A 21,888-nucleotide genomic window follows, 5' to 3' on the forward strand; every position below is an offset into this window, starting at 1 on the left:
ACAGATAGTGTGGATACAACGCCTACCTATAGGACGTTATCGTGTTAGGTAGATCCTCGGGGAAATCGTAGTCTCAAACTCAACTTTCACATCACGTTTTTATGTGTCAAATTTTCCAGCACAATTCTCCGTGGAATTTGTCGCAGTTGTATTACCTGGCCATTAGCTAATTCTGGAACGAATAAAGGCACTTAGGTTACTTCAAAGGTCTGTGGGCTTTTCATGCCTATAACTATGTCAATGTATTGGACTTTTATTCTCTTATCAACCCTGCTTGAAGGTTGATTTTAAACCTAGAACAGGTTATGTGTGGCTATAACATTGGCAAAGTCTGTTCTGTGGTGAGGTACCATTTGACAAACATATTAAGTATTTCTGACTCCGAAATTGTTAGCTTAATGCAATTAGTGTGATTCAAGGTTGAAGAATTTAGGATGATGGATGTAACCGTTTATCAGAGGATAAATATCACTTTAAGAACAAACCGAAAAATAAAAAAGAATTAAACAAAAGTTCAAACCAAAATAATCCTCGAAAGTCTGAGCCTATCAGGACATAATCATTTCTCAAGGTTCAGCTATTTGACATTCTGTGTTTGTGATCCTGATTGGTTCTTCAGAGTTTTCATCAACCTTCCCTTGAAATGATTTCTTTGTGGTCAAAGATCAAGGACATACATAATGGAGATGCTTAAATGCTTAACTTGAGGTTGATATAAGCTTTCGCAACCCATCACTGGATTAAAGGTCAAGGTCATTTAGGTCCAAAATTCAAAGACAAAGTGGATCTCTGTCTATGACCCTAGCTCTTGATGGGGGAGGTTTAGAAATAAAAAGAATCCAAGTGAAAAAAAAATTAAGATTGCACCATTATATAGAGGTGGATTAGGAAACAAGAGTCGGGTCCAAATGTCAAACATCAATTTAAGTTATGTGAGGAAATGTCTTTTTGGTTATTATGGGGGATATATTGCCACAATACAGGGCCCTTGCTGACCTGTCCATGTTCTAGTTTCTGATAAAATCTTTTTCTATAACAAGGAGACATTATACCAACAAGCATTACAATTTCAGTAGAAAACCTGGTTGGATACATAAATCCCTGGCTTTTTCATAATAAGTTACCACATGAGAAATTGTATCTTGGCTAATTCGTGCAGGAATCTGACATCAACAGATTCATACAGGAAATCTGACTCGGCTATAATTCACACAGGAAAGTCTGACTCGGCTATAACTCACACAGGAAAGTCTGACTCGGCTATAATTCACACAGGAAAGTCTGACTCGGCTAATTCACACAGGAAAGTCTGACTCGGCTATAATTCACACAGGAAAGTCTGACTCGGCTATAATTCACACAGGAAAGTCTGACTCGGCTAATTCACACAGGAAAGTCTGACTCGGCTAATTCACACAGGAAAGTCTGACTCGGCTATAATTCACACAGGAAAGTCTGACTCGGCTATAATTCACACAGGAAAGTCTGACTCGGCTATAATTCACACAGGAAAGTCTGACTCGGCTAATTCACACAGGAAATCTGACTCGGCTAATTCACACAGGAAATCTGACTCGGCTAATTCACACAGGAAAGTCTGACTCGGCTAATTCACACAGGAAAGTCTGACTCGGCTATAATTCACACAGGAAAGTCTGACTCGGCTATAATTCACACAGGAAAGTCTGACTCGGCTATAATTCACACAGGAAAGTCTGACTCGGCTATAATTCACACAGGAAAGTCTGACTCGGCTATAATTCACACAGGAAAGTCTGACTCGGCTATAATTCACACAGGAAAGTCTGACTCGGCTATAATTCACACAGGAAAGTCTGACTCGGCTATAATTCACACAGGAAAGTCTGACTCGGCTAATTCACACAGGAAATCTGACTCGGCTATAATTCACACAGGAAAGTCTGACTCGGCTATAATTCACACAGGAAAGTCTGACTCGGCTATAATTCACACAGGAAAGTCTGACTCGGCTATAATTCACACAGGAAAGTCTGACTCGGCTATAATTCACACAGGAAAGTCTGACTCGGCTATAATTCACACAGGAAAGTCTGACTCGGCTATAATTCACACAGGAAATCTGACTCGGCTATAATTCACACACGAAAGTCTGACTCGGCTATAATTCACACAGGAAAGTCTGACTCGGCTATAATTCACACAGGAAAGTCTGACTCGGCTATAATTCACACAGGAAAGTCTGACTCGGCTATAATTCACACAGGAAAGTCTGACTCGGCTATATTCACACAGGAAATTCTGACTCGGCTATAATTCACACAGGAAAGTCTGACTCGGCTAATTCACACAGGAAAGTCTGACTCGGCTATAATTCACACAGGAAAGTCTGACTCGGCTATAATTCACACAGGAAAGTCTGACTCGGCTATAATTCACACAGGAAAGTCTGACTCGGCTATAATTCACACAGGAAAGTCTGACTCGGCTATAATTCACACAGGAAAGTCTGACTCGGCTATAATTCACACAGGAAAGTCCGAGTCTGACTCGGCTAATTCACACAGGAAAGTCTGACTCGGCTATAATTCACACAGGAAAGTCTGACTCGGCTAATTCACACAGGAAAGTCTGACTCGGCTATAATTCACACAGGAAAGTCCGAGTCTGACTCGGCTATAATTCACACAGGAAAGTCTGACTCGGCTATAATTCACACAGGAAAGTCTGACTCGGCTATAATTCACACAGGAAAGTCTGACTCGGCTATAATTCACACAGGAAAGTCTGACTCGGCTATAATTCACACAGGAAAGTCTGACTCGGCTATAATTCACACAGGAAAGTCTGACTCGGCTATAATTCACACAGGAAAGTCTGACTCGGCTATAATTCACACAGGAAAGTCTGACTCGGCTATAATTCACACAGGAAAGTCTGACTCGGCTATAATTCACACAGGAAAGTCTGACTCGGCTATAATTCACACAGGAAAGTCTGACTCGGCTATACTTCACACAGGAAAGTCTGACTCGGCTATAATTCACACAGGAAAGTCCGACTCGGCTATAACTCACACAGGAAAGTCTGACTTGGCTATAATTCACACAGGAAATTCTGACTCGGCTATAATTCACACAGGAAATCTGACTCGGCTATAATTCACACAGGAAAGTCTGACTCGGCTATAATTCACACAGGAAAGTCTGACTCGGCTATAATTCACACAGGAAAAGTCCTGACTCGGCTAATTCACACAGGAAAGTCTGACTCGCTATCCAATCGGCTATAATTCACACAGGAAAGTCTGACTCGGCTATAATTCACACAGGAAAGTCTGACTCGGCTATAATTCACACAGGAAAGTCTGACTCGGCTATAATTCACACAGAAAGTCTGACTCGGCTATAATTCACACAGGAAAGTCTGACTCGGCTATAATTCACACAGGAAAGTCTGACTCGGCTATAATTCACACAGGAAAGTCTGACTCGGCTATAATTCACACAGGAAAGTCTGACTCGGCTAATTCACACAGGAAAGTCTGACTCGGCTATAATTCACACAGGAAAGTCTGACTCGGCTAATTCACACAGGAAAGTCTGACTCGGCTATAATTCACACAGGAAAGTCTGACTCGGCTATAATTCACACAGGAAAGTCTGACTCGGCTATAATTCACACAGGAAAGTCTGACTCGGCTATAATTCACACAGGAAAGTCTGACTCGGCTATAATTCACACAGGAAAGTCTGACTCGGCTATAATTCACACAGGAAAGTCTGACTCGGCTATAATTCACACAGGAAAGTCTGCAGGCTCGGCTAATTCACACAGGAAAGTCTGACTCGGCTAATTCACACAGGAAAGTCTGACTCGGCTAATTCACACAGGAAAGTCTGACTCGGCTAATTCACACAGGAAAGTCTGACTCGGCTATAATTCACACAGGAAAGTCTGACTCGGCTAATTCACACAGGAAAGTCTGACTCGGCTATAATTCACACAGGAAAGTCTGACTCGGCTATAATTCACACAGGAAAGTCTGACTCGGCTAATTCACACAGGAAAGTCTGACTCGGCTATAATTCACACAGGAAAGTCTGACTCGGCTATAATTCACACAGGAAAGTCTGACTCGGCTATAATTCACACAGGAAAGTCTGACTCGGCTATAATTCACACAGGAAAGTCTGACTCGGCTAATTCACACAGGAAAGTCTGACTCGGCTAATTCACACAGGAAAGTCTGACTCGGCTATAATTCACACAGGAAAGTCTGACTCGGCTATAATTCACACAGGAAATCTGACTCGGCTATAATTCACACAGGAAAGTCTGACTCGGCTATAATTCACACAGGAAAGTCTGACTCGGCTAATTCACACAGGAAAGTCTGCCTCGGCTATATTCACACAGGAAAGTCTGACTCGGCTATAATTCACACAGGAAAGTCTGACTCGGCTATAATTCACACAGGAAAGTCTGACTCGGCTATAATTCACACAGGAAAGTCTGACTCGGCTATAATTCACACAGGAAAGTCTGACTCGGCTATAATTCACACAGGAAAGTCTGACTCGGCTATAATTCACACAGGAAAGTCTGCAGGCTCAGCTAATTCACACAGGAAAGTCTGACTCGGCTAATTCACACAGGAAAGTCTGACTCGGCTATAATTCACACAGGAAAGTCTGACTCGGCTATAATTCACACAGGAAAGTCTGACTCGGCTATAATTCACACAGGAAAGTCTGACTCGGCTATAATTCACACAGGAAAGTCTGACTCGGCTATAATTCACACAGGAAAGTCTGACTCGGCTATAATTCACAAAGGAAAATCTGAATTTGTCAACTGAACTTGGCTAATTCACCCAGGAAAATCTCTACTTGGCTAATTCACACTGGAAATCTGAGATTGGCCTGTTAATTCACACTGGAACTCTAAATCTGAACATTGCTAATGAAGTTTGTCTTCTTTGGGGAGAAAATAAAGAATGGTTTCCTCCATATTAATAAGTACACTTCTGTCCATGCCCTAAGGGGAATATGTTATTGATGGAGCGAATAGCACAACAATTTGTAGTCCAACCAAGCTGGATGTCAACATCATAGTCTCTTGACGCCTATCATTGTACAAATATATTCATCATAATGCCCTACATCTGTTAAACAATAAATTGCAGGGTGAATAATTAATTTAGGGACAGCACTCTAAATATAAATGTGATTTGTTTTGGTCAATAATGTGTGAATGACAATTATATTGTTTTCAATTGATTACTAAATTGGTGGCTTGTCGCTATTTACAATGATACATGGTCCATTAAGTGTCCATTAATATAATGAATACTAGAGAGGTGGATTTTTAGCTTACAATCTTTGGATTGTGAGCAGAGAGGTGGATTTTTATCTTACAATCTTTGGATTGTGAGCAGAGTGGTGGATTTTTAGCTTACAATCTTTGGATTGTGAGCAGAGAGATAGATTTTTATCTTACAATCTTTGGATTGTGAGCAGAGAGGTGGATTTTTAGCTTACAATCTTTGGATTGTGAGAAAAATCTGATAAAATTCAAGGCATCGAAATTTCATAAGAATATTCTGTACATGAATTGTTCTAACCAATTGTTATTTGTCGAAGATTTCTGTCATAGCTGCCATATTGAAAGTAATATTTTAGTATTAACTTAAACATTACTAAAAGGATTTCAATAATACTTTGTAAAAATTATTGATTATTACAGCTATTTTGAACATTTATTTCATGCTTATTAGTTTCAATCCAGCTTTAGGTCTTTTAATGAAGATCCATAGAAATGTTTAGTAGATTGTCCATACACAGTGTTATTTTTATAGGATATGTCGGCTGCATTCATATCTTATACAGTCAAACCTGCTCTAACGACCCCCTGTATATAACGACTGCCTGTCTATAACGACCGGTTTTAAGATTCCCCGTGAGATTTTACTATATAATGACCCTCTGTATAGCGACTACCTGTCTAATGTGGCTAACGACCGGTGATTTCGGAACGGCGGTCGCTAATTTGTTTTCTATAGCGACCGATTTCTGTCGGCCATCTTCTGCTCTCGGCAGTCATCCCTCATAAAATCCCCGGAAAATTCAGACACATCGACCCTGGCTTGATTATACAAACAAAGGACCACCACAACTCTGGCCTGAGTATATAAACAAAAGACCCCTACCACCTGTTAGACTATAATTACTGTAGCTGCCCTGGCCTGGGGCTCGGTAAGAGAGGAGTCGGGTCACCATGCGTGTCGGTATTACATTACAACCGTGCACAGGTGGCTTCATTTGACACGGTCAGTTAATTTTGTGATTACAACTAGGATACATCACTTCAATAACAAACACTGGTCATATCTGTCAACAAGATTTACTCACATGAAAGCCAATAATGCCTTTCTTAATCGTAGCTGTCGGTACTAGCGTTTGTACTGCCGCCATCTTTAATTAGTCAATACTAATAAAAAGTCGTAAACTGACACAAATATCCGGATTTCAATTTGGGTCAGAAAAAAAAAAAATTTGGGTTTTAAGAAGACTATAACACAAAATAATTAGTAGTAACACAAATATAATTAATTAATTTATTTATTTATTGTGTATTCTTTTTCTTTATTTATGAAAGAAAGGGAGATAATTTGACAAGATACATATAGCATTATTTCAGAACAAAATATTTTTTAAAAATTATCCATAAGACCATTTTGAGTTATATTTTGTGTTTGGGTCCATAAATCATTAAATATTAAACCCTTCAGATTTATAAAGTTTATGCATTTATTTAACTTCTGACTGGTCTTCTGAATGCCCTGTTGAATGACAATTTATTTATGGCAGGTTTAAGTAAATTGGTTGGTGCAATAATTTTGACCTGTCTATAAAGGCAACCTGTCTATAGTGACCGTTTTTCTGCCTCCCCTTGGGCGGTCGCTATAGACAGGTTTGACTGTATATATAGACTTTCATTAAATATAAAAACTACATGGTTTGTACAGATTTGAAAATTTCCTTGAATTTCAACGTAGTATGCCATGAAAGTCTTTAAATTGGATAACTCAAAGTCTTCATGAACCATAAAGCAATATAAAACAGCATTATTTTTTTTATTCTAACATTACCTTGCAACAACATATTTTTTATCAACTTCTGATGTACATTTCCAAATGAATTCTTCTTCTCGTAACTTTTATCACCAGAAAAGGCAATTCTATACGATTGATTCTTAGTTCGGATTGGTCCGTGGTTTTTCAGTTGTCATTAATGGCCGAAATAAAGGTTTCCATGCAATAAAGTTTAGTTCCCCAGGGCTTTTCCAAATGAAAATTTGTACAAAGCTACCATACTAAAAGTTCTTGTTTAGAATTGTTTTTCATGTCTAAACATTAAAGGTCAAGGTCACTGTCACTGTAACTATAAGATTGCTTTTTGCATGAGCAATAAATTTACTTAAGCTCCCTTCAGGACTAATTCAAATTCCTACTTCATCCAGAATCGGTTTCTTTACTGAAAGCTTGCTAAAGATCAAATATCAGTTCTGAATGTCAAAATTAATGGGGAGAGATTTGGAGAGGTAGAGAAAGTTGATATGAGATTGTATTACAGTATTTCTTTAAATTTGGGCCCCGGGTATAATTATGATTCAGATTTTCTCTCCTTGTTTTGGTATGTACATTTGGGCCCGTGGTATAATTATGATTCAGATTTTCTCTCCTTGTTTTGGTATGTACATTAAAACTGTGATTAATGGATCTCAATAAAATATAAGCATCAATTTGTCCAGGTCAGATTTATGTATCAGTCTGGGGTATGGAAGCTAAACAAGCTAGAACTCATTTGTCCTTTTTAACCGGGGCCATGTCCTGCAAACAAGGACGAATGACGAAGGAGTAGACATTTAAGTGTTCAATTGTGGGGACAACCCAATGTGTCTGAACAGCAGATTGAGAAATGGCGAGGCAATTTCTCCTATTAGATTTTGTCCTATTTTCCTTAAATGTCGTAAAGGAAGTGATTTAATGTCCCTCCCAACATCAGTCAGTTGGTCAGCTAGGATCTATTTTCCTCTGAATGCCCTTTGAACATGACTGCCAGTTGGAATGTTGATGCCTTTAAACAGTTTGTTCAACTTGACATGCGTTTTACCATTTTGCTTCTTATACAATAATCATCTTTGTAGTTTTTTGTAAGTTTTTATACCCCGCAACGAAGTTAGGGGGGGGGGGGTATACTGGAATCAGGTTGTCTGTCCGTCCATCCATCCGTCCGTCCATCTGTCTGTAGACGCATTTGTCCGGACAACTCCTCCTAGACCGATGGGCAAATTCCGATGAAACTTCACACAAATATTAATGATCATGTGTAGATGTGCATGCCACTTTATTTTTCTCAAAATATGGTTGCTATGGCAACTGGTCACTATAAACAGGTTTTCCGATAAGAACCATAACTTTAAGTTTGCCTGGACAACTCCTCCTAAACTAAATGGCCAATTTCAATGAAACTTCATACAAATATAGAGGACCATATGTAGATGTGCATACCACTTTCTTTTCTTTCAAAATTATGGTTGCTATGGCAACTGGTCACTATAAACAGGTTTTCCGATAAGAACCATAACTTTAAGTTTGTCCGGACAACTCCTCCTAAACCGAAGGGCTGATTTCAATGAAACTTCACACAAATATAGAGGACCATGTGTAGATGTGCATGCCACTTTCTTTTTTTTCAAAATTATGGTTGCTATGGCAACTGGTCACTATATTACTGGGTTATCTTAGTTACATGTAGCCTCTACTTAACAGTTCCAATTCACCATTGACTCGTGCAGATTGTGGGGGTATTAGTCAGCCATCCTGGCGACAGTTCTAGTTGAAAATAGTTTCAAGTTGTGATAGCTGAAATTTTCAATTCATTAGATGAGTGAAGTTTGTTTTCTAGAACAATGGGTTAAGGTCAAGGTTTCTATTTTGCAGTTTATTGGGGATTGTATGTTTCCAATTCTGAAGGTTCAAGGTCAAGTTATAACAGGTATTTAAAATAGAAAGTTCATAATTTCCTTAAAATAATGAAGTTTCTGTGGACCAAAGAACAACACTAAAAACTTTAAATGTACACTTCTCAAATACAAAAATGCTTGCTTGGGATTGTTAATGATTTCCAAAGGTCAAGGTCACTTACTATGGAATGGGGTCATTTATTGCTCCAAGTTACATAGGCATGAAAAAACACTGTCACCCTAAAACCAAGAAAGAAGAATATATTTGTTTTCAATAAATTAATGTGATCATTTCAAAGTTGTCCATCTGAAGTGTAACATTGCAGTAATTAATTTACAAAAGTGACTCTAATGCTATATGACAGTACCAATGCATCAGGAGAATCCATTAAGGTGTTGGACAGTGGTTTAGGTTATCGACATAGAAGTGATATGTTATATGTCAGTAAGCAGACATGCACCATTCCACCGAACCGGTGACTAACTTTTCTATATTTCAATACTTGTTTTTGCATGAACAATTCGTAAAGTATATAGATTATGTAAATAGGAAAAACAACATCGACCAGGCGACACCTAATTTCTCGTTAACTTACTGAGGTGTGTGGGGGTTTGTGTTCTGTTATAATTTAGATTGTATAACCTTTAGTTTTTAGTACATCATGCAAAAGGAAAACCGGTTTTATATACCTCATAGCTTTTGTCATTGTTTTTCATTTTAGTATTACTGAATTGATTGACGTATAAATCTTCGTAGAAATGTCTTGTACTGTGTAGGTTATGTGACCAGGGAAGTGTTTAATATCAGCTCCAACATTCACTGTATTACAGGATCCTGAGAATCAGGAAACCTCTTAATGCTGGAGATTTCCTCAATGTAGGTCTAAGATTTCTCATTTATTTTGGATCAATGAGTTATTTTAAACTGATCAGGTGTACTGAATTAGCCAAGTCAGTTAGAGTCAGAAATCTGTCTGTACTTGTGTTACAATATATATATATATACTTACCATCATAGTAGTCATGCAGGCAAATTGTTAACACTTTTGTTGCCATAATGTCACATGTACTTAAACAAATATGTATTACAGCTGTTTTTCCTGCAAAGAAGTAAAAGTTTCACTAATTATTTTATTATTTAAATTTCAAAAACCTGCACTACAAGATTGTAATTTTGGGAAAAGTGAGATTTTGAAAACATGCACACTTGCATCAGTGCCATGTCAAGTGTAATTGATGTATAAAAAGCATTCCAATGATATAGCACACCATTCTTAAATGAATATGACAGATGTAGATATAAAGGATCTTGGTACAAGGACCGCTCATGTGAAATGTATTAAGTGTCTCCATCTCCTTCTATCTCTCAATAGCTTTAAAAATATCAAGTACAATTAAAGACACTTTGAGGATAGAAGTCATTGCCTGGCTTCTAAAGGTTTCTTCATTCTGCTTTCACAATCTTGGAAGTATTAGAAAGATAAATTTCACAATGGCAGTAAGGGTTGCCCTCGGCGTACCATAAAATAGTATTAACTTAACATTTCTAGTGAAACACGTGAGTGTACCTGAGGGAAGAGAATGTGAGATAAAGCTAAAAATGAGCAATTTTGATTCGACTCCTGTGTAGAAAACTCGATATAAATCGTTCCCCCCCCCCCCTCCCCAAAGAGAGAGACAAAGGTAAAAAGAGAGTAGAAATCTAACCATTTCTGTTTGAGGATAGATCTAGACATTCTCGGGCAGACGGCACTTTCATGTTCCTCCAAGGTCGTAGGAATTCTAATCTTATAACCTTATATGGCCTAGGTTGTGCGTCACTTGCTTGGTTTGAGAAGTTCATGGGGTTCAGTAATAGTTACAGGAAAGGTATTGAGAGAAACTGTTTCTAGAGAAGTTTTATTTGTAACACTGCTGGGAGGTTGTAGTTTCAACTAGAACATTAATGTATTTGGAAAATGATGGAGAAGCCTGTATTCTTTTGTAATTGGTTTCGTTGTTTAGTAGGAATTTCAGGATATTAGGATATTAATGCATAATTAATGATGGTAACCCATTTGTTAATTTAATTCCATTTAATAATCCATCTGAACAAATTTGGTTATATTTATGGTCAGCAGGTGTTAAACTAAGTATATTTTCATCATTCTTGATCACCACAAACTTAAGCAGTGCAGACATGGTTCCCAATGTGGCAATTGTACATAAATTCTACAAGTTTGCTTTTAGTTCAGCAGGAGGGTTGCACTGATGAACAGTCTATTAACGACTGGAAAACGTTTCCTGACTCCCATTGTCAATGGTTAAGTGACCTCATTGATCATTGGTATAGAATTCCATGTCAAACACACCTGGGAAATGAAAGTGCGTGCAGCTGAAAGGGGATTTTCTCTTGAAGATGACCAAATATGTGTACAAATTTGGGGACAGTCTACCAAGGAATATTATGGGGGCTACAATAGCTCAGTCGGTTAGAGTTTTGTCCACAACCTGAGGTGAAGATCAAAGGTCAGTGGTTCAACGCTCCCTACGTGTTCGGTTTGTGTTTCTCGGTAAACTGAGAAGTAGACTGGTGATTGCTGTTGTATATGAGGAGATCTCTCCTCAAAATGACCCTGGCTGTTCTTCGGCAGTAATTCAAGCAAACAAACAAACAAACCAAGTACATGATAATGTCCAATACATACCATCAATAAACATCTTTAAAGCTGTAAAAGTAATTGATGATTTTAATAAATTATCTGATCATTTTGGATTTCTGATTCCAGCTTATAATGCTATAGGATTTGTAACTAAATATACAACACTATAATCAGCAAAATGGTGAGTTATGAGATGTTGAGGTCACCTGAGACCTCAGTTGACCTTTTGTGATCTCCTTTTGTCCACCGTCGTCCATCATAACAATTTACATTTTGGATTCTTCTCAGAAACCCCTTAACCAATTTTAATAAAATTTTGCAGAAACCTTCCATGGCCCAAGGTCAACCAAATTTGTGAATTATATGGTCCCTGACCCCAGGGTACCATAGTTTATATAGGGATTCGTCACATTTTTGACCATCATTTGTGGGCCGACTAATAGGCAGGGTCAAAAAAGGTCAAACTGACAGAAATACTTCAAAACTGAGGTGACTCTAAAGGCCCATGAGCCTCTTGTTTAGTAAATTATGAAGCTTAATTGAGAAGTATAATGGTATTATATTGATCTATTTCGGATATCAGGCCAAACAATTGTTTTCCCCGATGATAACCACCAAATATGAGCTCTCATTATGTAAAGCTCCGTGGAAAGGTAGAAAGTTTAATACAATTAATTCTGGTGCGATAAGTTTTGAAGCCCTCATTAGCTAATGAACTCTTGGTGATATTTGCTGCTCCAGCTTTACCTGTCTAATGTACTGACCACTGCACAGCCTTAATAGGACTTCTGCATTATGGTAATGACCATCGTAGGTCTGTCCAATCAATCAAAGTCATACACGATCACCGGTGACACGAGGGTAACAGAAGAGTCCATTGGTCATATTAATACATCAAATTATGCAATTACTCTCTGTATTAATGTGTCGTTCACTATGAATGAATCAAGAGTTTGTTTTTTCTAGCTGCTATACTGGAGTATAACGGACAATAAATAGGAAGGGGACGTCAGTGGATGAGGGATCAGTAGAGATGGTCTAAGATTACCTATCAGAGCAATGAGTGCTACCTCAGTAGTAGAAATCACAGATACAATGTACCATACTCAAGTCCATAACAGCTGATACAATCAGATTAACAACGTCAATGTTCTGATCATATTCATTTGGAATTTTCTAATTTCTCAGGGGACCAGCATTGTGTGAAATTATTACTATGTTATTTTGCCATATTCTCCAATTTGATGAACATCTACAGTATAAAATTACTTGTTTGGCTTTTAAATAGTTTATTTTGAAATGTCACACAATACATGGTGCTGCATTGCATATGATATTACAAAAGTGTGCCTATGCAGTGGGGTGGTATCCGTCGTTCGTAGTCTGTCATCTGTCAACTTCTTGTAAAAATTGCCACTTGTCATGAATAACTGAATGGAATTTGACCAAAGCATCAATCCTTGGTTGAAGGGAAACTGCAATTTTGTGTAAATGGTGGTTTGAGGGGTCTGTGGGGCTATGCTTATCATGGGAAATATATTCAGGTCTTTAAAAATCCTTCTTCTGTAGGAATGAAGATTTCGTCCATATTTGATTTGAAGGATCCTTGGGTAAAGGGGAACCAACTTTACATGAGCAATGAGTCTGAACCCCCAGGGACCTGAAATTTGGGGCCCAATAGGGCAAATCTAGCAAAGTCTTTGAAATTCTTCTTCTTATGTAGGAATGGAATGATTTGGTCTTTGGCCTGAAGCATACTTGGGTGAAGGGGAATCAATTAAACAAATCCACTGACCAGACGTCATGCATGGCCAGGGTCAAAATTTGTATCTTTTCACTGGTGACCATTTTGTTATGACATGAAATTAAAGAGTCAACTGACCATAGGGCAAGTTCACTGAAACTATGGTGAACGCCAAATTTAGTATTATTTCATTGATGAACATTTTGTTATGAAATAATGAAGCATAGTTCGAAGAATTATTCCAGTCAACTGACCACAGGTCAAGGTCACTGGGTAGAAGATCAAGGTCATTTTTTTTTATCTTTTCTTTGAGGAACATTTCATTTTAATGTTATGAAGCAAAGTTAGTCAGAATTAAATTAAATCGACTGACCAAAGGACAAGTTCACTGGGTCAAAGGTCAAGGGATTTTTTTATTATTACAAAGAACAAATGGTTGGCATTAATCAGTGAATCAATTGACTAAATGTCCATGTTAAAGGTCAAGGCCACTATAGGTCCAAAGTTTAAAGGTCAAGGTCAAATTTTCTATTTTTTTACTGATGAACATTTTTCATGATATTCAGCTGAAAATGTAAATGTAAAAGGAAGTTAATGAGGGGAAGCAGACAAAGTGTTCCTACCTTTTTGGCTCATCCAAAGCAGGCAGGCATTTTGTAACATAATTGAGCAATCATGGTTTTCCTGAGCAACTCCTGTTTTAAAATTCTTCTCAAGTTCCACCAATGGGATTGATCTGAAACTTGCCATAAATGATTCTGAAATGGTGCTGTACATGACAGAGTGATAAATAACTCTTGACAGGTCCAAAATCCAAGATGGCCATCAAGGCCACCATCTTGAAAAACACATCAGTTTGTAAGGTGCCACTGAGTTGAAAATCTGTGGCAATTCTAAGGAACTGCTGCTATCTTTTAGCCTTGTCAATTAAAATTAAATTTTCCATCACTGGAATTACAATAATAGTTCATGATGTTTTATAGTCAGATGACCATTCAGGCTCACAGACCTCTTGTTTCTTTGAAGTGTCATGAGATCAAAAATCTTAAAATGGACAGTCTGTAAAGAATCATGGCTCTTTGTCATCAGCTGTTGTCTGTCATTACAACTGACCATCATCAGCAGTTGTCTGTCATCACAACTGTCCATCATCAGTTGTCTGTCATCACAACTGTCCATCATCAGTTGTCTGTCATCACAACTGTCCATCAGTTGTTGTCTGTCATCACAACTGTCCATCATGAGATATTGTCTATAACCAAGACTGTCTGTCATCAACTGGTGTCTCATTATGGCTGTCTATCATCAGCTGTTGTCTGTCACCATGGTTGTCCATCATCAGCTGTTGTCTGTCATCACAACTGTCCATCATCAGCTGTTGTCTGTCATCACAACTGTCCATCAGTTGTTGTCTGTCATCACAACTGTCCATCATGAGATATTGTCTATAACCAAGACTGTCTGTCATCAACTGGTGTCTCATTATGGCTGTCTATCATCAACTGTTGTCTGTCACCATGGATGTCCATCATCAGCTGATGTATGTCACCATGCTTGTCCATCATCAGCTGTTGTCTGTCACCATGGATGTCCATCATCAGTTGTTAGTCATTGTGGCTGTCTGTTTTATCTGTCATCATGGATGTGTCTTCAGCTTTAGTTTGTCATTAACATTTTTCTGTCATCTTTTCTGTCTGTCACCTGTTGTCTTTCATGAGCTATAATTTCCTTATTTTTTCAGTAGAAGCTCATTGCAGCTGTAAGGTGTATTTATACCAGCCAATGACAGAAATACCAAATTATCTCCCTTGATAGATGACAATTATTGCTTCACACTTGAATCACGAATAATTCTGACAGACACTCAGACATATGGAGCAGAGAAACAATTCCTACACATCCAGGGCATATCGTATTAAGTATATGAAAATATGAAAAAGATTACTGTAGTTTGTATTTGTTTTCCAGTCATGATAAAATTTAATTCCATGTGTCACGACATGTCTGTCAATGATTGTCTGTGTCTTGGAGCAGGCTTACTATGTCCAGGTAATTTTAGAGACAGCCACTGGGGACGAAACAGTGTCTGCTTATATTACACCTAAGTCTGATACAAAAGTGATACACCAGCTGCTTGGCAAGCTGTTATTTCTTCTCTGGGTAGGAAGACTAAGCCATCATCATCATCATCATCATCATCATTAGTGGTGGGCCAATCATCGATTATAATCGATAATTAATCGATTTGAAACATTTCTAGTGACATCAATCTTAAAATCGCAAAAAATTGATTAGTGAATTTTCCATATTGGTTTCCCGTTTTCTGGAATTAATCTCCGATGTTGTTTTCTTCATTAGTCAACAGGGTCACGGAGACGCTTGTTTGACTGGTTGTAGTAGCACTAAAGTGTCTGACTGACCCATGCGCACTGTTCAATAAACCGGGTATCAGCTTGCCAAGGTTTGGTGTTGATGTTGATGTTTAAATGTAAAGATGACCTTTCAAACAAGGATTTTAGTGTCACTTGGTGCACTGGGTGTGGTGTTTATGTATGAAAATGTATGCGAATAAAGATATCAGGAGTAGACGAAAGTCAATGCGTCGGCACTACACGTGGTTCAAATATAAATAATTCATAGGGTATTCAATTTACATAAAAACATGATGATATATGTGTCAATAACCACAACAGTTGAATTTGAAGAAAGTTTTTATGTAGCTGTGATCTCCAGGAGTTAAATATCAATCAAACATGGACTTGTATTACCTTATCCTGTGATCAAAGTAATGATCTGTCTGGCTTATATTTAGGTATCTTTGTTATTTCTACCTCAAATAAAAACAGCAGACTGTTCAAGTTTTGATCAATGTTTTTGAACTTCAATTTAACAAACAATAAACCAATGATGTTTACTAAATATCATTTGAATAAATAGGACACATTATTGATAACCTTTACACAAGGACATTTTATACCCCATAAAGCTTGATTACCTTTACACAAGGACATTTTATACCCCATAAAGCTTGATTACCTTTACACAAGGTCGTTTAATACCCCATAATGCTCGATTACCTTTACACAAGGTCGTTTAATACCCCATAAAGCTTGATTACCTTTACACAAGGTCGTTTAATACCCCATAAAACTTGATTACCTTTACACAAGGTCGTTTAATACCCCATAAAGCTTGATTACCTTTACACACGGTTGTTTATACCCCATAAAACTTGATTACCTTTACACAATGTCATTTTATACCCCATAAAGCTTGATTACCTTTACACAAGGACATTTTATACCCCATAAAGCTTGATTACCTTTACACAAGATTGTTTTATACCCCATAAAGCTTGATTACCTTTACACAAGATTGTTTATACCCCATAAAGCTTGATTACCTTTACATAAGGTTGTTTTATACCCCATAAAGCTTGGATTACCTTTACACAAGGTCGTTTTATAACCCCATAAAGCTTGATTACCTTTACACAAGGTCGTTTTATACCCCATAAAAGCTTGATTATCTTACACAAGGTCGTTTTATACCCCATAAAGCTTGATTACCCATACCGAAATAAAGCACACTAAAGTATACTTTTATGCTACTTTAAGTATACACTTTTTCCTACTTTTTTGAAAAAGTACCAAAAAAGTATACTTTTTTTGTACTTTTCTGGACTTAGAAATTTTTCAGAGTACTTTTTCTGTACTAAATTTGGACTCTGAAATTTCTCAGAGTACTTTTTTTGTACTTTTCTGGACTTAGAAACTTTTCAGGGTACTTTTTCTGTACTTTATTTGGACTCTGAAATTTTTCAGAGTACTTTTTTTGTACTTATTCTGGACTTAGAAATTTTTCAGGGTACTTTTTCTGTACTTTATTTGGACTCTGAAATTTTTCAGAGTACTTTTTTTGTGCTAAAATCTGACTTAGAATTTTTTTGAAAGATTGTGAAAATATGGATGTACTTTTTTCCTACTTTTTTGGGACTTACAATTTTTCAGCTAATGCCATTGTGCTTTTTTGGTTTATGGACTTAGAATATTTTCAGACATTGCGAGGGGTTATAGCATATTAATATTTTCAAAATTAAATCTGACTTTTTCAGTCGACTACAAATCTAAGCCTAAAAAAATAATACCCAGGATTAACCACAACAAATATCTATCAAATAAGATACAGAAAATTATCATTTGGTAATATCAAATGTTTTTGATCTCGTTTTTTGTTGTTTTTTTTTGTCTTTTTTATGTTCTAAAAAATACTTTTCATACTTTGATCAGTACCACAGAAATTTATCTAAAAATAATTAAAATTCAACAATTATTATCATAAGTATTTCACTTCAATGTACTTTGTTAGTAAGGTTCACACATTTTAACGGTGATTTAGTAATAAACTTCACATTGATGAATGTTACTATACGTTCATATGACGAACGTCAAAACTTAGCTCTATAAAAATTTTGTTCCAGATCGTTCTTTGAAGTAACAGTATTTTGGCTTTAATTATAAACTCTTTAACGGAGTTTAAAACATTTCGTTTATCCAAACGTTAACCTCTACCAGATCGGGGATCACTCTACGAACACACATGTGCCCGTGCCCGTGCCTGTAATACGCTTTTAATTCATTCAAATGAAATTAAAATCACCTGCTCTTTGTCTGCATATCATATACTTGCTGGATATACGTGGTTTTAAGATTACATCTGATAATTGTACCCGAAATCACGTCGTGTTCGGTCAAAATATTCACCGATATACTCATATAAACATGTGTAATACTGATATAGTCACTCGGACGCTTCTTTGTAAAACGTATATTGAAGTCAAGCGCTGTGATGATCTCGATCTCGATATGGCTTGACTGACAACAAACAGGCATGATCAAGGAACAATATTCCGGTATTTAAATCAGAATTACATCGCATTCATTGAAATGGTGAAAGTGAACACAAAAAGAAAACTTTAATTTGTCTGATATTTATTTAGCAAGATCGTACGATAATTCGGACAACGACACAATGTAGCTGTACTCTAATCTGTTGTAGAATGATCTCGTAGAAGTGTTGTGTGTACAAATAAAATACTCTATTGTATACAAAAATCAAGATCAATACCAAGATCTATCATAAATATTTTAATTGATATAGTAGACGGCTTGAATAACTGCAACACCAAGATCGATCAAAAATATTTCAACTGTTTTAAACTAAATCTTGAAACCTGTGTGTTAAGCTAACAAAGCGATCAGGATATATGCTTAACGTCGTACCGAAAGTTAATTTCACCCGTGGTGTTAATTAATATAAGCGACGGTCGATTGTAATGGCAAATCATACCTAGCTTTATTGTTTATTGGAGTTACCTGTGTACCTCCCGTCTCACCTGTACACATATTGCCCCTCTTAGACTAAGTCTTATGCCCGCGGCGTTAATTATAACAATTTATATTGTCAAGCTTGACTGCATTTCACTACGATCAGATCACAGGTGCCTACCCTCATTTAAACAAAACATCCGGATTACATAACAGGTACTGACGAGGCTTATACCTGTGTCAGATTTCCATCGGTCGGTTCACCTATGACCTCGGGGCCGTGATCTCGTTTGTTTACTTCGGTTTACGGAATCTACCGAGATTTGACGAGTTCGCTTCGTGCGATCATTTTGTGCAATGTGCAAGCTTTAAATGCTGAAGTAGTAATACCAAAAGTATGGAACAATAGAGGTTAAGGAAGTAGAATATAAAAAAACAAGTAATAAAAGAATGAAATCGATACAGTAGATCTCCGACAAAACTTTTTTTTATCCCATGATGCTACAAACAGCGAGATTTTAGCGGGAAGTCTGATAGCCATGTTTGAATTTCACCGGATGTTTATCTACGGAGGAAACATAAACAAACACGATTTTGATATAGAATAGCCTAAAAACGAAATTCATTTTCTTGCCTAACTGAAGAAGATCGACTATCTGTCAGTAAGTGGCCAAAGAATATCAGCTTTCTTGTTGTTTTTGGCGACAAATGCTCATTTTCACCCGAAAATATCACAGATATCGCGACCAGGTAAGTTTACAATTTTATTATTTAAATCTATTTCGTCTTCTGCACGTTCCTACATCGTTTCACATTATATAGGTGAATAGGGGCCTACACATGTTAATATTTATACTTGATTACTTCGTGTTTCAGGGTTTTCATAATGAATTCATCACCGATTACAGTTTACACGGCCCGAGTTTAATAAACAAAGAACTGCTAGATCCACGTGTGTTTCAATCGTAAGTATTCAATTTACAGATTTATGCTACCATACGCCTGGGATTTTATAAGCATCCTGATTGATAGCACCCAAATATTGAGAACAAGAAGAATTTTATTTCTTTATTGACGAACTTCGACGTAGTTATATTGCATTTTTATTTCTGTCACGTAACGGTAAATTCGTAATATCTTTACTACATATTTCATGCATTTTGACAAATTTCCAATTAATTTTTATGACTTCGTTTTTCAATGGAATTTATTGAAATTTCACTTACATGTAAAGAATTATTTGCTTATTCATCTGATAATATTTACAGAATTTTCTGTAGTTGATTTCAAGAGATATTGCATAAAATTTCAAAAAAAATAGCAATGACATTTTTAAGTTAGAATATAAGAACGAAAGTAACGTCACATTTCGGGCAACATGTGTATATCTATTTTAGGGAATATATGTAAAAATATCGGTAAATGAGCTAGTAATTGTCTACTTTAGTATATGGAATTTGAAGAAAATACATTCAAAAACGAAGTCAATAAAATCCATTGAAAATTTGTTGTATGTCATGATCATGATCAATTCACAAAAAAATGATCTCAAGAAATGATTGAATAAAAAAAATTTGTGTTTTGGAGTATTTTGATAGTTAGTTGCATAATTTAAGATGAAACAAACTGTCAGAGAATTCTGGAGTAGCTTGATTTTTATTAAAGTACTTATCCTTATAATTAAAAGTTTTATGCTGTAGCTTTAAACTTGTATACCTGTGGCTAGCTTTTCTTGATTAAAAGACTTCCAAGCAGACATGCATGTAATAAATGACAGTAAAGTGATCAGGTGCATATGTAAGGAAAATTATCTACATTTTTATATTAAACAAATCTTCACAATTATTCTAAGTTTTGATATAAAAAATATTTAAAAATTTTCTCTTTCTTCCAACAGATTATGCAGTACATTCTGAAGTGAGGGAAAGCTTAAAGATATTGCCTTGTGGTCCGAATTGAGGGCAATGATTCGCATAAAGCAAAAAAGGAATGAAGAGAATCAGACATTTTATTTTTCGAATTCTCACTTACTTGGATTTGACCAGTTTAAGCAAGCAACATTATGCATATACCATACTTCATTGTATTCAGTATGCATTTATGCATTGTTTTTTATTTACATTTTTTTGTTGTGTTTCCTCAAGAGGAATTATGATTCGACAATTTTTACAAATGTTATTGCCCTTTTTATTTAGAATAGTATATTTTTTTGTCTGGATCTCCTACATACACATGATATAAAATTGTGTTTTCCTGCTTGAAAAAAATATTAGAATAATTTATCAAAAGTTATTGCCCTTATACATAGATGTCCATCTGTAAATCCTTAACCTCACCCTTAAACAAATTTCGAGCTTATTAGATCAAGACTTTACTATGGCATGAAATTATACTCAGTGGAATTGTGATTGGATAACTAATCTTGTATTTCAATGTTTGTTTTCACTTGATACAATTGTGCATTTCTCTTGGAATGGGACTGATGTATGTATTGTTTAAGCATGCAGTATTCTCATTTAAGCTTATCTCCTATATTTTCAGAACTAATTTCCTACACCATTAAATTAAGTCCCTTTTTTTGGTAAATTTTTCCTACTTTTTCAGTACTTTTTTTTATACTTTTTCAGTACAAATTTCCTACTTTTTTAGTACTATTTTCCTACTTTTTTAGTACTATTTTCCTACTTTTCTAGTACTTTTTCAGTACTAATTTCCTACCTTATTGGTACTTTTTTCCTACTTTTTCAGTCCTAATTTCCTTCTTTTCAATACCATTTTCCTACTTTTTTGATACTTTTTCAGTACAAATTTCCTACTTTTTAAGTACTATTTTCCTACTTTTCTAGTACTTTTTTCCTACTTTTCCACTACTTTTTCAGTACTAATTTCCTACCTTATTGGTACTTTTTTCCTACTTTTTCAGTACTAATTTCCTGCTTTTTCTGTACCATTTTCACTTTTTTTGTACTTTTGTACTTTTTTTGTACTTTATGGACTTGCCTGTAAAAGTACTAAAAAAGTATAAAAGCACAAAAAAAGTACACCATCAATTTGGCCCTGTGCACTTTATACTATTATTGTACTTTTAATGTACTTTTTCTGTACTATATTTGTGCTTTTTCTGTACTTAATGAAAACAATAAAATGTACTAAAGGTATACTTTTG

The 21,888-nt window shown here is 36.2% G+C and overlaps 1 protein-coding gene and 1 long non-coding RNA gene across 2 annotated transcripts in view; both read left to right on the forward strand.

Annotated features, from left to right (window-relative positions):
• LOC117324411 (UDP-GalNAc:beta-1,3-N-acetylgalactosaminyltransferase 2-like) overlaps window positions 1–21,888 on the forward strand; it is a 344,021-nt gene that overhangs the window by 47,580 nt on the left and 274,553 nt on the right. The gene's annotated exons all lie outside the window — the stretch shown is intronic.
• Window positions 19,600–20,701, forward strand: LOC117324414. Its single transcript, XR_004531985.1, has 2 exons — window positions 19,600–19,687; window positions 20,620–20,701. It is a non-coding gene; the product is annotated as an uncharacterized LOC117324414 (long non-coding RNA).

The sequence above is a fragment of the Pecten maximus genome, chromosome 3, assembly GCF_902652985.1.
Source record: "Pecten maximus chromosome 3, xPecMax1.1, whole genome shotgun sequence".
NCBI lineage: Eukaryota > Metazoa > Mollusca > Bivalvia > Pectinida > Pectinidae > Pecten > Pecten maximus.